The sequence below is a fragment of the Bufo gargarizans genome, chromosome 9, assembly GCF_014858855.1.
Source record: "Bufo gargarizans isolate SCDJY-AF-19 chromosome 9, ASM1485885v1, whole genome shotgun sequence".
NCBI lineage: Eukaryota > Metazoa > Chordata > Amphibia > Anura > Bufonidae > Bufo > Bufo gargarizans.
This window is the reverse complement of record NC_058088.1, coordinates 150,582,850-150,596,797: the sequence shown is the minus strand read 5'-3', so window position 1 is coordinate 150,596,797 and position 13,948 is coordinate 150,582,850. Positions and strand designations below refer to the sequence as shown.

General features: G+C 41.5%; 1 protein-coding gene across 2 annotated transcripts in view; it reads right to left on the bottom strand.

Moving 5' to 3' along the window:
- LOC122946757 (gamma-aminobutyric acid receptor subunit beta-4-like) overlaps positions 1-13,948 on the bottom strand; it is a 454,454-nt gene that overhangs the window by 62,328 nt on the left and 378,178 nt on the right. The window lies entirely within an intron of this gene.

The window sequence follows — 13,948 nt, the reverse complement described above, 5'->3', positions numbered from 1 at the left end:
CATGTTCGGAGGGTGAAGGTGCATACCTAAAGCTGAATAACTGAAACAAGCTTGTCAGTGATAGTCTTGTTTCATTAAACAGCCGTAGAGCCGCCTGAGCTACTATGCTTACACACTGTATTGTCATGGTAACTGATGAAATTACGATATCACTTGAAAGTCAGGCAATTGTGGAGTCAGAGAGTGGACATGAAATTAGACTTTTTCCGTCCTATTTATAGATAAAATACATGCCCTAGAAAATGTATTATAGTGGTCAATTATTGGTAGATTATTGGAGTTAAAACCTCCAATGTCCTCAGTTTACAAAGCAATTCAAATAATGACAATCAAATAACACATTTTAATTTATATTTCTAAATAATACATAAATAGAGATAAAAACAGATGTGCCAAAGCAAGCTTGTTGACTAAATCTAGAACACCAAAGTAGCAATATAACATTTAGGTGTGTAATCCTCCTCCCCGAAACTAAATGGCCAAACCTCAGTAATCATGCTCATAAGTTTTGAGTACAATATGCAAATCAGAGGTTATGAGTCTTGTGGGAATGACATACAGTAACTTCTGCTACAAATTTTTCTACAGTTAAAAAGTAATTGCTGCAAAACCTGTTGCAAATCTTCTATAGTTAATAAGTATGAACTCTAAGTATATATTCCAGCTTCAATGGCAGAGTTTATTGTGCTGAAGAATTTATGCAATTGAGCTTTTTTTTTATTTTGCGTCATTACTGTCTTCACTGCCCTCCTCCAGTAGGGGTGCCTTCTTTTTTCCCTAAGAAGAGGCAATAAAAACCCCTGCACTATGGAAGATACTCAAGATACTAATCCTATTGATGACTTATGTGAGAACAGTCAGCTTTTGGACTGCCATGAGGAGGAAGTTCAGGGGAGGTGAAAGACCCCATGCATAGCTAGTAGTGGTAATGGCACTTGAGGCAAATACAGAGGAGGAAATTGAGAGGAGGAAAATCGAGAGGGGGGCCAAGGAGACCACAATGACATATCACAGTCTGATCAAAGAAGTGGGGAAGGTGAGGACTGTGATGAGTGTGTTTTGGAGAGGACCTGAGCGCTGGAGTACATGCTGAGGTGGAGGAAACATCTATGCTATAACTATGGTCAAGAACAATATATGTCCTTTATGGCCCACTGGGTAAATATGGTTCCAGCCAAGCACACCAGCAACTTGGCCAGATGATGGCAATGCTGCCTCTGCATTCTAATCATGAGAATTCTGTGCCAATGTCCTGCTTTGACTCCTCATCCTCCACCTTGTCCTCAGCATCCAGTGTAGGCACAGGAGTGGCCCCTCCAGCATACCACCTATCCAGGGCACGGCAGTGTCATAATTTTCTGCACCTGAACTGAGTCACACTGGAGAGGAACTGCTCCATGTCATCAACCAAGAAATCGAATCCTGGCTGTCTCCTCACCAACTGAAGACCAGAACCAGGGTCACCGATAACAGAAAGAACATTCTGTGGGCTCTGCAGCAAGGAGGTCTGACACTGCATAGAGCACATCTTTAATTTGGTTGTAATCCGGTTCCTGAAGTCTTCAACCCAACTGTACGGTGTCTTGAAAATGGCCAGGAAACTGTGCATGCACTAAAGCAGTCTTAACAAAAATGCAAAACATGCAATACATGCCCTCCTTGAGATGGCAGAATAATGTTCCCTAACATCGCCTCATATGCAATGTTTCCACACGTTAGAACTCCATCTTCCACATGTTGAACTGGCTATATGAGCAGAGGAAGGCTGTAAATGATTTCTTGATGATGAAGGCGGACAGGAAAACTCCCCTGTGTAACTTCGACGTTAGCCAGTGGCAGCTCATGTGTGACATCTGCAGTTTTCTCAGACCCTTTGAGAAGGCCACTTTATTTGTCAGTCTCCAGGACTATGGGATGAAAGATGTCATTCCATTCCTTCACATCCTGGAGCATATTCTGATAAATCTGGCCAGCCAGGGGACAGAAGAAGTGATGCATACATTTCAAGGCCACCTGACCCCTGTGGGGGCTAAACTGGTGGAGGAGGATGAGGAGGATGAGGAGGAGGACATTAATGCCCAGGAATTGTATACAGAAATAGGTGGTTTATGTCCCCAAGTAACAGGAGAGGAATAAGAGTAGCTGGAGGAGCTAGAGGGTGATGAGCAAGACCAGGAAGATAACCCAAACAGACTGTGGCAGTATGCAGTGGAGATGGAGGCAGGTTGTCCCCTTGTGCAAATAGCCAGAAGCATGCTGAGTTGCTTGCATAGTGACAGCCGCATTATCACCTTTTGGCAGAGGAATGACTACTGGCTCACCACGATGTTAGAATCTCGCTACCGGGCCAAAATGGGGGCCTTTTTTTTAACCTGCTGAGAGGGATGATAAACTCAACTACTATCAAGACATCCTATGTAGTCAGATGGTTGCTGCCTATGTGTGCCATTGCCTATCCTCACGAAGGTCTGTGCTCATGCTCAACTGCCATGACTGCTGGGGAAGGGGGGGGGGGGGCAGAAGCAGCAACAGAGCCATCAGCAGCAACTTAAGTTGCAGAATCTGAACTAGCAGGTGGTGGCATACTTGGACTGCACACTGTCACCCGAGATCAAAGATCCCCTGGATTACTGGACAGCCAAACTGGAATTGTGGCTGCAACTAGCTGGGTTTTCCCTGGACAAGCTTTCCTGCCCGGCCAGTAATGTGGCATCAGAGCAAGGTTTAGTGTGGCAGGGGGCATAGCTACCCCAAATAGAACTCGCCTTTCTACAAAAAATGTTGAAAGACTAACCTTTATAAAGATGAATCAGGTGTGGATTAGCGAGGATTTCAACACACCGATGCCTGATGCATCAGACTAGATCATTCTGGCAGTAATGTTCTGAATGCAGTGCGCTACCACGCTAGAACATCATAATAAAATGACACGTTACTTCTGGCTATTTGCTTCATCCACTAAACTGATGCTGCCACCCACCTGATGCACACACCTGCTGCCTCTGCTGCCATGTTCTCCTACTGCCACCCCCCATCTTGTGCTGTTACTGCCACTACAGTTGCCCCCCACCTCCCCACTCTGTGACTGGGCCAATATGTTGGCTCCTCATGCTTTTGCCATCTTCCCCACTGTGTGACTGGGCCGATATTACATGATCAGTATTTTGCATTGGGATTTGATCATGATATGGAAGCCAAAAGCAGGAGTGGGTCCAAAACACATAAGACAAGCAAATATTTCCATCACGTGCCATCTCTGTTTTGGACCCACTCCTGTTTTTCCCTTACAAATACTGATCAATTACTGACCAAATACTGGTGGATGCTCAAAATTTGTTGCATTATTCCACTGATATTGTTGGGTACATTAAAGGAAATCTTTCACCAACATTTAACCCCTTAGTGACCACCCATACCTGTCAAAGGGGCCTTAGGCTGGGCCTCCGGCTGGGCCTGGGCCTGTCAAAGGGGCCTTAGGCTGGGTCTAAGCTTTCACATGAGAGCCGCGTCCCTGCTCTAACATCCCAGACCGTCAGGAGTGCTGATCCGGGCTGTTTAACACTTTACATGCCACGGGTAATGGCGCCAACCACATGTTAAGCACTGACAGAGGGAGCGGACTTCCTCTATCTCCCATCAGCACGATCGCGGGGTTCAGATGTGTGTAAAGGCTGGATGCGGTCTCATGTAGGCCCTAGACCAGCCTTGAGTAATTTCCAGCAGGCTGTGCCTCTGGAAAAACACATTTATTACATTTAAAAAAAAACATAAAAAAAAATATGCTTTTTTTCCATTGAAAATACACTTTTGGATACATGCACACGACCGTATGTGTTTTGCGATCCACAAATTGTGGATTCGCAAAAAAAACAAAACGAATGCCATCATTTTTTTTTTGCGGATCCATTGTAACAATGCCTAAAACTGGCAAGAATAGGACATGTCCTATATTTTTTTTTTGCGGGGCTACAGAACGAACATACTTTTGCGGACAAAAATTGCACAAAAAAAAATCTCTCCCATATTTTGGTATTGCTGTGTCTGTAACGACCCAAACTACATAAATATCATGTAAATTATCCCCTACGGTGAGCGCCGTAAAAATACAATAAAAAAATGACAGAATTGCTAATGTATTCTTAGTTGCCACAAAAAAAAATCAATAATAAGTGACCAAAAGCGTAATTTACTCCAAAATCATACCAATGAAAAATACAAGTTGTCCCACAAAAATCAAGCCCTCACACAACTTCATAGAAAGAAAAATAAAAAAGTTATGGGTCTTGGGGAGCAGCAATGCAGAAACATTTTTTTCTTTTCCTAAAAAAAGTTGAAAAAAATATATGTATTTGGTATCGCTGTAGCCATACTGACCCAGAGAATAAAGATATGATGTCATTTATACTGACAAATGAATGCCGTAACATTTATAACTTAAAAACTCAGAGGCAGAATTGCTGTTTTTCCCATCTCTCTCCCAGAAATAGTTAATAAAAGTTAATCAGTAAGTTATGTGTACCCCCATTAAAAACTAAACATTTTCCCACAAGAAATAAGCACTCATACAGCTATATAGATGGAAAAATTAAAAGTTATAGGTCTTGGAAAGCGACGATGAAAAAAGGAAAAACGCTTGGTCAGTAAGGCCAAGAACAGGCTGGTCATTAAGGGGTTAAAGAGAATCTGTTACCACAAATTGCAATGCAATCTAAAAGCATCTATGTTATAGATTAGGAGTCGCCAATGAGATTGATATATAGATTTGTGGAAAAAGATTCAGTAAAACTTGATATTTATACAATTATATATCTTTGCTTTTTTCACTTCATGTGAAGAACTATCAGTACACGGAGGAGATGTATCTCTGACTGACAACTACCTCTATATGCACACGTATACACGTATATACATATGTAAGTAATTCTACCATGGTGTTGTGCAGTCAGACTTTGTTTAAACCCCTTAACGACCCAGGACGAGAATGCTCGTCCTCAATCGCCAGCACTTAGCGCTCGAGGACAAGCGTTCTCGTCCTGCAGTCGTTCCTCCCCCCGCGTGCGTTCCCCCGATCAGCAGCAAAAATCCGGCGGTTACTGACAGCCGGATCCCTGCTGCATCCACCAGCATCGGCGATACCGATGTTGTAAATAAAAGTTTCAAGTAAAACATATCACATGACCTAACTCCTCAGATGAACACCGTAAAAAAATAAAAACTGTGCTAAATAAACACTTTTTTTTGTCACCTTACATCACAAAAAGTACAACAGCAAGCGATCAAAAAGGCGTACGCCCACCAAAATTGTACCAATCTAACCATCACCTCATCCCGCAAAAATGAACCCCTACCTGAGACAATCGCCCCAAAAAAATATATATATATTGCTTTGAATATGGAGACACTAAAACATATATATTTTTTTGTTTTAAAAAGGCTGTTATTAAAAGTATATAAAAGTATACATATTAGGTATCGCCGAGTCCGTATAGACCAGCTCTATAAAAATATCACATGACCTAACCCCTCAGGTGAACACTGTAAAAAATAAAAACTGTGCTAAATAAACCATTTTTTGTCACTTTACACCAGAAAAAGTATAATAGCAAGCGATCAAAAAATTCATATGCACCCCAAAATAGTGCCAATCAAACTATCATCTCATCCCGCAAAAAATTAGACCCTACCTAAGATAATCGCCCAAAAACTGAAAAAAATTTGGCTCTCAGAATATGGATACACTAAAACATGATTTTTTTTTTGTTTCAAAAATGATATTATTGTGTAAAACTTACATAAATAAAAAAAAGTATACATATTAGGTATCGCCACGTCCGTATCGACCAGCTCTATAAAAATATCACATGACCAAACCCCTCAGGTGAACACCGTAAAAAAAAACGGTAAAAAAAGCAATTTTTGGTCATCTTACATCACAAAAACTTACATAAATAAAAAAATTGTATATATATTAGGTATCGCCGTGTCCATGACAACCGTATCGACCAGCTCTATAAAAATACCACATGATCTAACCTGTCAGATGAATGTAAATAACAAAAAAAACTGTGCCCAAAAAGCTATTTCTTGTTACCTTGCCTCACAAAAAGTGTAATATAGAGCAACCAAAAATCATATGTACCCTAAACTAGTACCCAAAAAACTTCCACCCTATCCCGTGGTTTCTAAAATGGGGTCACTTTTTTGGAGTTTCTACTCTAGGGGTGCATCAGGGGGGCTTCAAATGGGACATGGTGTAAAAAAAAAAAAAAACAGTCTAGCAAAATCTGCCTTCCAAAGACCGTATGGCATTCCTTTCCTTCTGCGCGCTGCCGTGTGCCCGTACAGCAGTTTACGACCACATATGAGGTGTTTCTGTAAATTACAGAATCAGGGCTATAAATATTGAGTTTTGTTTGGCTGTTAACCCTTGCTTTGTAACTGAAAAAAATTGATTAAAATGGAAAATCTGCCAAAAAAGTGTAATTTTGAAATTGTATCTCTATTTTCCATTAATTCTTGTGAAACACCTAAAGGGTTAACAACGTTTGTAAAATCAGTTTTGAATACCTTGAGGGGTGTAGTTACTTAAATGGTGTCACGTTTTTGTAGTTTCTACTCTAGGGGTGCATCAGAGGGCCTTAAAAAAAAACAGTCTAGCAAAATCTGCCTTCCAAAAACCGTATGGCATTCCTTTCCTTCTGCACCCTGCCGTGTGCCCTACAGCAGTTTACGACCACATATGGGGTGTTTCTGTAAACTACAGAATCAGAGCCATAAATAATGAGTTTTGTTAGGCTGGAACACCTAAAGGGTTAACGATTGTAAAATCAGTTTTGAATACCTTGAGGGGTGTAGTTTCTAGAATGGGCTCATTTTTGGGTGGTTTCTATCATGTAAGCTTTACAAAGTGACTTGAGACCTGAACTGGTCCTTAAAAAGTTGGTTTTTGAAAATTTCTGAGAAATTTCAAGGTTTACTTCTAAACTTCTAAGCCTTGTAACGTCCCCCAAAAATAAAATGTCATTCCCAAAATGATCCTAACATGAAGAAGACATATGGGAAATGTAAAGTAATAACAATTTTTATAGGTATTAGTATGTATTATAGAAGTAGAGAAATTGAAACTTGGAAATTTGCACATTTTTCCAAATTCTTGGCAAATTTGGTATTTTTTTATAAATAAAAATGAATTTTTTTGACTACATTTTACCAGTGTCAAAGCGAGCCCGGTCCTTAAGGGGTTAAAATACCTTTGGTATTCCTTTGGCGATTTTCTATGTCCAGAAAATGACATTTATTCCATATGCAGTACAAAAGAAAAGTGCTAAAAAAGCAATTTTTGGTCACCTTTCATCACAAAAAGTGTAATACCAAGCAATCAAAAGTCATATGTCCCCAAAAATAATACTAATCATCCCGCAAAAAATGTGTCCCTACATAAGACAATCAGCCAGAAAATAAAAAAGATATGGCTTTCAGAAAACGGAGGCCTAAAAATTGTTTCAAAAATGCTTTTATTGTTTAAAACCAAACTGAATATATATATATATATATATATATATATATATAAAACAGACATATTAGGTATAGACACGTCCATAATTACCTGTTCTATAAAAATATTACACAATCTGACCTGTCTGGTAAACACTGTAAAAAATATATAATAAAAACTGTGCAAAAAAAAAAACAAAAACATTTTTTATCACCTTACGTCCAAACATAAATTAAATATATGACTTTCAGAAAATGGAGACATAAAAACATGATTGTTTTTCTTTCAAAAATGCTTTTATTGTGTAAAATCAAAATAAATATAAAAAAATATACAAATTAGGTATCGCTACGTCCGTAACAACCTGCTCTATAAAAATATCGCATGATTCACCTTATCCTATAATTTCCAAAATGGGGGTCTTTAAATGTCATATGGCAACTTAAAATTATCCCTGTGAAATCTGCCCTCAAAATCCATATGGCGCTCCTTTGCTTCAGCGCTCTGCCGTGTTCCCATACAACAGTTTACAATCACATATGGGGTGTTTCTGTAAACCACAGAATCAGGGTAATAAATAATGAGTTCTGTTTCGCTGTTAATCCTTGATGTGTTACAGGAAAACATTTATTAAAATGGAGAATCTGCCCAAAAAGTGAAATTTAAAAATGTCATCTCCTTTTTCCTTTAATTCTTGTGAAACAAGAAATCATATAGGAGACACACACAGTGATATTTGAGAAGTGAAATTAAGTTTATTGGATTTACAGAAAGTGTGCTATAATTGTTTAAACAAAATTAGGCAGGTGCATAAATTTGGGCACCACAAAAAAAATTTAAATCAATATTTAGTAGATCCTCCTTTTGCAGAAATTACAGCCTCTAAACGCTTCCTGTAGGTTCCAAGGAGAGTCTGGATTCTGGTTGAAGGTATTTTGGACCATTCCTCTTTACAAAACATTTTTAGTTTATTCAGGTTTGATGGCTTCCGAGCATGGACAGCTCTCTTTAAGTCGCACCACAGATTTTCAATTATATTCAAGTCTGGGGACTGAGATGGCCATTCCAGAACGCTGTACTTGTTCCTCTGCATAAATGCCTTAGTGGATTTTGAGCAGTTTTTAGGGTTGCTGTCTTGTTGAAAGATCCAGCCCCGGCACAGCTTCAGCTTTGTCACGGATTCCTGGACATTGGTCTCCAGGATCTGCTGATACTGAGTGGAATCCATGCGTCCCTCAACTTTGACAAGATTCCCAGTCCCTGCACTGGCCACGCAGCCCCACAGCATGATGGAACCACCACCATATTTTACTGTAGGTAGCAGGTGTTTTTCTTGGAATGCTGTGTTCTTTTTCCTCCATGCATAACGCCCCTTGTTATGGCCAAATAACTCAATTTTAGTTTCTTCAGTCCACAACACCTTATTCCAAAATGAAGCTGGCTTGTCCAAATGTGCTTTAGCCCACCTCAAGCGACACTTTTTGTGCTGTGGGTGGAGAAAAGACTTCCTCTGCATCACTCTTGCATACAGTATCTCCTTGTGTAAAGTGCGCCGAATGGTTGAACAATGCACAGTGACTCCATCTGCAGCAAGATGATGTTGTAGGTCTTTGGTGCTGGTCTGTGGGTTGACTCTGACTGTTCTCACCATTCGTCGCTTCTGTCTATCCGAGATTTTTCTTGGTCTGCCACTTCGAGCCTTAACTTGAACTGATCTCTGAGACAGCTTTCTGTATCCTTCCCCTAAACCATGATAGTGAACAATCATTGTCTTCAGGTCATTTGAGAGTTATTTTGAGACCCCCCCATGTTGCTACTCTTCAGAGAAAATTAAAAGAGGATGGAAACTTACAATTGACCCCCTTAAATACTCTCTCATAATTGGATTCACCTGTATATGTAGGTCAGGGGTCACTGAGCTTATCAAGCCAATTTGAGTTCTAATATTTAGTTCTAAAGGTTTTGGAATCAATAAAATGACAACAGTGCCCAAATTTAGGCACCTGCCTAATTTTGTTTAAACAATTATAGCACACTTTCTGTAAATCCAATAAACTTCATTTCACTTATCAAATATCACTGTGTGTGTCTCCTATATGATATATTTAACTGACATTTTTTTTTAACAACCAACGATTTATACAGGAAAATCATGACGATTAACAAGGTTGCCCAAACTTTCACATCCCACTGTATTTGCGGCCTTTGCTGCATTTCTGACAGTTGAACACGATCGTTAGATACTGCTGTTATATTCTGGTTTTAAAAAAACACCCATTTTGGGCACGACCCTACATTTGGGGCCTTTGCTGCATTTGTGACAGTCCAATACAACCAGTCAATACTGCAGTTACATTGTTAGTTGACAAATTAAAATTTTTTGGGACCGTGAAGTAATTGTATAAAATTCGCCTGTCACACTGTTGTGTGACCTCAACAAATTTTTCCTCTTTATGACAGCGGGAGTGCCTTACTGTCAGTAAACTTAATTGTTGACTATTGGCAGTTACATTGTCGCCTGATATAAATCATCTGTTAGTTTGGTGGGTGAACGCAAAGAATGAGGAGAGCGTCAAATAAGGGACATGGCCCGGGTCATGGTGCTGCTGGTGGAGTAGGCAACAGAACCTTCAGAGTTATTTGGTAGGGCCGAATGCGGCTCTACGAATGGTGAGGCCAGAACAAGTACAGGCGATAGTAGATTGGGTGGCTGACAGTGCCATCCACCTAGCCCTGCCCCAGAAGTGGAAACGATTGAGGGCACCGATGCCCAACCACTTATGTTTCAGGATGAGTACATGGGAGGACCACCGCAGCACGTCTCGGATGATGACGAAACACAGTTGCCAACTGCTGTGGCTTTCTGCAGTGTGCAGTCCGACAAGGAGGGCAGGGGTGAAGACTGGGTGGAAGATGATGTCGAGGACAATGAGGTAATCGACCCCACATAGAATGAAGGTAATGCGAGTGACCTGTGTAGTTCGGAGAAAGAGGCAGTGGTCGCACAGAGCCACCAGCACAGCAGAAGAGAGAGCAGGGTGCAAAAGCAGAGCGGCCGTCCCCTAGACAGTAAGCCTGCTACTGCCCACCGCACCATGGGACCAAGCACACCAAAGCCAGATCCAAGCAGTTTCCTGGCGTGGTGGTTCTTCCGAAAATGTTCTGATGACAAGACACTGTTCTGATGGTTTACACTCTGTGCAATCAGAGCCTGAAGCGAGATATAAACGTTCTCAACCTGAGCACAACCTGCATGACCAGGCATCTAAGTGCTAAGCACGAGCTGCAGTGGAGTAGACACCTCAAAAACAAAGAAAGGTCTCTGGCTCCTCCTGCTTCCTCTTTTGCTGCAGTCTCAGCCTCTTCATCCACCTCTAGAGTGACAGTGGCACCTGCCACCCCGCAAACAGAGGATCTACCAGCAACGCCACCAACTGGGTCACCAAGCATCTCCACAATGTCCCATGGAAGCGTTCAATTCTCTATCTCCCAAACACTGGAGCGAAAGAGGAAGTACCCCCCCCCCCCTACCCACCCTCGATCCCTGGCCTTGAATGCCAGCATTTCAAAATTCCTGGCCTTTGAAATGCTGTCATTCAGTCTGGTGGAGACGGAGAGTTTTAAAAGCCTTATGGTGGTGGCTGTTCCACAATACGTCGTGCCCAGCCAACACTACTTTTCCAGGCAAGCCATCCCTTCCCTGCACAACCAAGTGGGGGGGAAAAATCAGGTGTGCACCGAGCAACGCCATCTGTGGCAAGGTCCACATAACTACGGATACCTGGACCAGTAAGCACGGTCAGGGACGTTATATCTCCCTAACAGCAGACTGGGTAAATGCAGTGGCGGCTGGGCCTGAGGCGGATAGTAGTTTGGCGCATGTCCTTCCACCACCGAGGATTGCAGGGCGCTTCTCTTTGCCTCCTGTTGCTTTCTCCTCTTACTCTGCTTCCTCATTCTCTACTGCCTCCTGGGTTTATGTCACCGACAGAATGAACAGACAGATTAACAATTCTATTGGGGGCTAATAATCTGCATGCAGCATATGTCCTAGGGGAGTAAAACTGGTAGACTCACCTGTTGAGAAGGATCTAGGTGTATTAATAGATCATAGACTAAATGCAATGCCAATCAGCTGCCTCTAAAGCAAACAGAATTTTGTTGTGTATTAAAAGAGGTATTGACTTGCAGGACAGGGATGTAATATTGCCACTATACAAAGCGTTGGTGCAGCCTCAACTGGAAAATGAAGTCCAGTTCTTGGGCACCAATCCACAAAAAGAATGCCCTGGAGTTAGAAAAAGTACAGAGGAGAGCAACTAAACTCATAAAGGGCCTGGAAGATCTTAGTTATGAGCAAACATTAAATTAACTGAATGTGTTTAGCCTTGAAAAAATACATCTAAGGGAGGATATGATTAACCTCTACAAACATATAAACGGACCATACAAAAAATATCATGCGCAGCTATTCTGTGTTTTAACCCACTCAAAAAACAAGGGGCCACTCCCAAGCATTCTTTACAGTAAGGGCTGTGAATCTCTGGAATAGCCTGCTGTGGGAGCTGGTCACAGCAAATACAGGAGATAGCTTCAACATTTTTTAGATTACTTTTTAATTCAAAATAACATTGAGGCTTATGACAATGTATAGAAATCCTGTTCTACACACCCTTTCCCTTTGGCCCAACCCCTTTTTTAAAAGGAATATGGACATTGATCTAGGGATTTGTTCCGTGGATCGATATAGCAGAATTACAGGTTGGACTTGATGGACTTTTGTCTTTTTCCAACCCTAAAAACTATGTTACTATGTAATTTCTGTGTCACAGATGCAAAGGAGGTGTTTTGCAACCCCAAAAATTTATGTCACCGACAGAATCAAAAGACTGATTAGCTATTCTATTTCTGTATCATGGATGCAAAGGAGGCTATATGCCACCGACAGAATTAACAGCCAGATTAAGTATTGTATTTGTGTGTGACAAGTGCAAAGGAGGTATATTGCACCCACCAAAAATGCCTATAGGTCACCCATATGCAGATTAAAAGCTAGATTAAAAGCCTAACACTGTCCATAACGGCAGCACCGTCCTGTCCCTGCACTAGTCAAAGCAGAATGGCAGTGCACACATGATCCAGCATTTATGTAGGCCTGGAAAGGCATGACTGTGATGGCTTCATAGTGTCCACAGCTTAAAAGTTTATTGATTGCGCTGCAGCCTTTCAACAAGCTTTATTTATCATCTGAACACCAAACCAGAACATGGACTTCTGTGGTAAAGTCCGTGTTTGGGTTCGGGTACTCGGACACAGTAATGTTCGTTACGAACCTGAACATTCCAGGTGGGGTTCGCTCATCCCTAGTCCTGGTGTAGTTGGCTGCTTACCCACGGGGATCAGAGACACTGGTCCAAAGCACCAAGGAGCCAGGCAAATACATAGTCTGAATACATTCCAAGGTCAGGGCAAGCTATGTGCATATTCCAGATAACAATTTCAAGGTCAAGGCAGGTTGAGTACATGCATAAACCAGGTAGCAATTCCAAGTTTGGGGCAGGCAGTAAGGGGCATAATCGATAGTCAGGCAATATATGGTACTCGAGTAGTCAGACAAGAGATCATACCATCTTAGGTTAATAATGACTAGAAAACCTCAAAGCTCAGGAAAAGGGGTGGGACAAACAGCGCTAAAAAGGGAGACTGATCAGTAACTTAATCAGCAGCTGAACCGGAATTAACTCTTGCTGTGTTAAAGCACCAGTCCCAATACACACAGGGAGAATGGAGCAACACCTGAGCCCACCTGGGAAAGCAGGACAGTAGTGGACAGGGACCACCAGCATAACAGTACCCCACTTACACCCTTCCTTCTTTGGTCTGGATTGTGCCAGGATTTTTTTCAGGAGGATAGGAGCATTAAAGTTCTGAGCAGGCTACCTTGACCTCTCCTAAGAACAAAAACCTTTCCTATCCACAAAGTAGTACTTTTCCCCCTGATCTTCTTCATATCAAGTATGTTCTTGACCTCATACCCCTTTTTTTTAGAACTAGCTGGAGAAATTGCAGTAGAGGAACCTCTGGAATAGTGATTGAAAATCACAGGTTTGAGGAGTAAGACATGGAAGGCATTAGGTATTTACAGGGAGGCGCAACTTGTAGCAAACTAGATTTAATCTCTTAATGACTTTCAATGGGCCAAAGAAATGAGGAGCCAACTTGTAAGATGCCACCTTGAGCCTGATGTTTTTAGTGGAAAAACCATACTTTGTCCCTGGGAGAGAACTGTGGTGGAGGTCTGAGTTTACAGTCCAAAAATTTCTTCAACCTGGCAGCAGTTTTCTCTACAGCAGTTTCTCTCTCCTGCCAGACTTAAGAAAAATTTTGAACTGAGGAGTCAGCTGCTAGTGCCCCTGAAGAAACGAATACAGGGAGAGGAACAAGAGTTGTTGT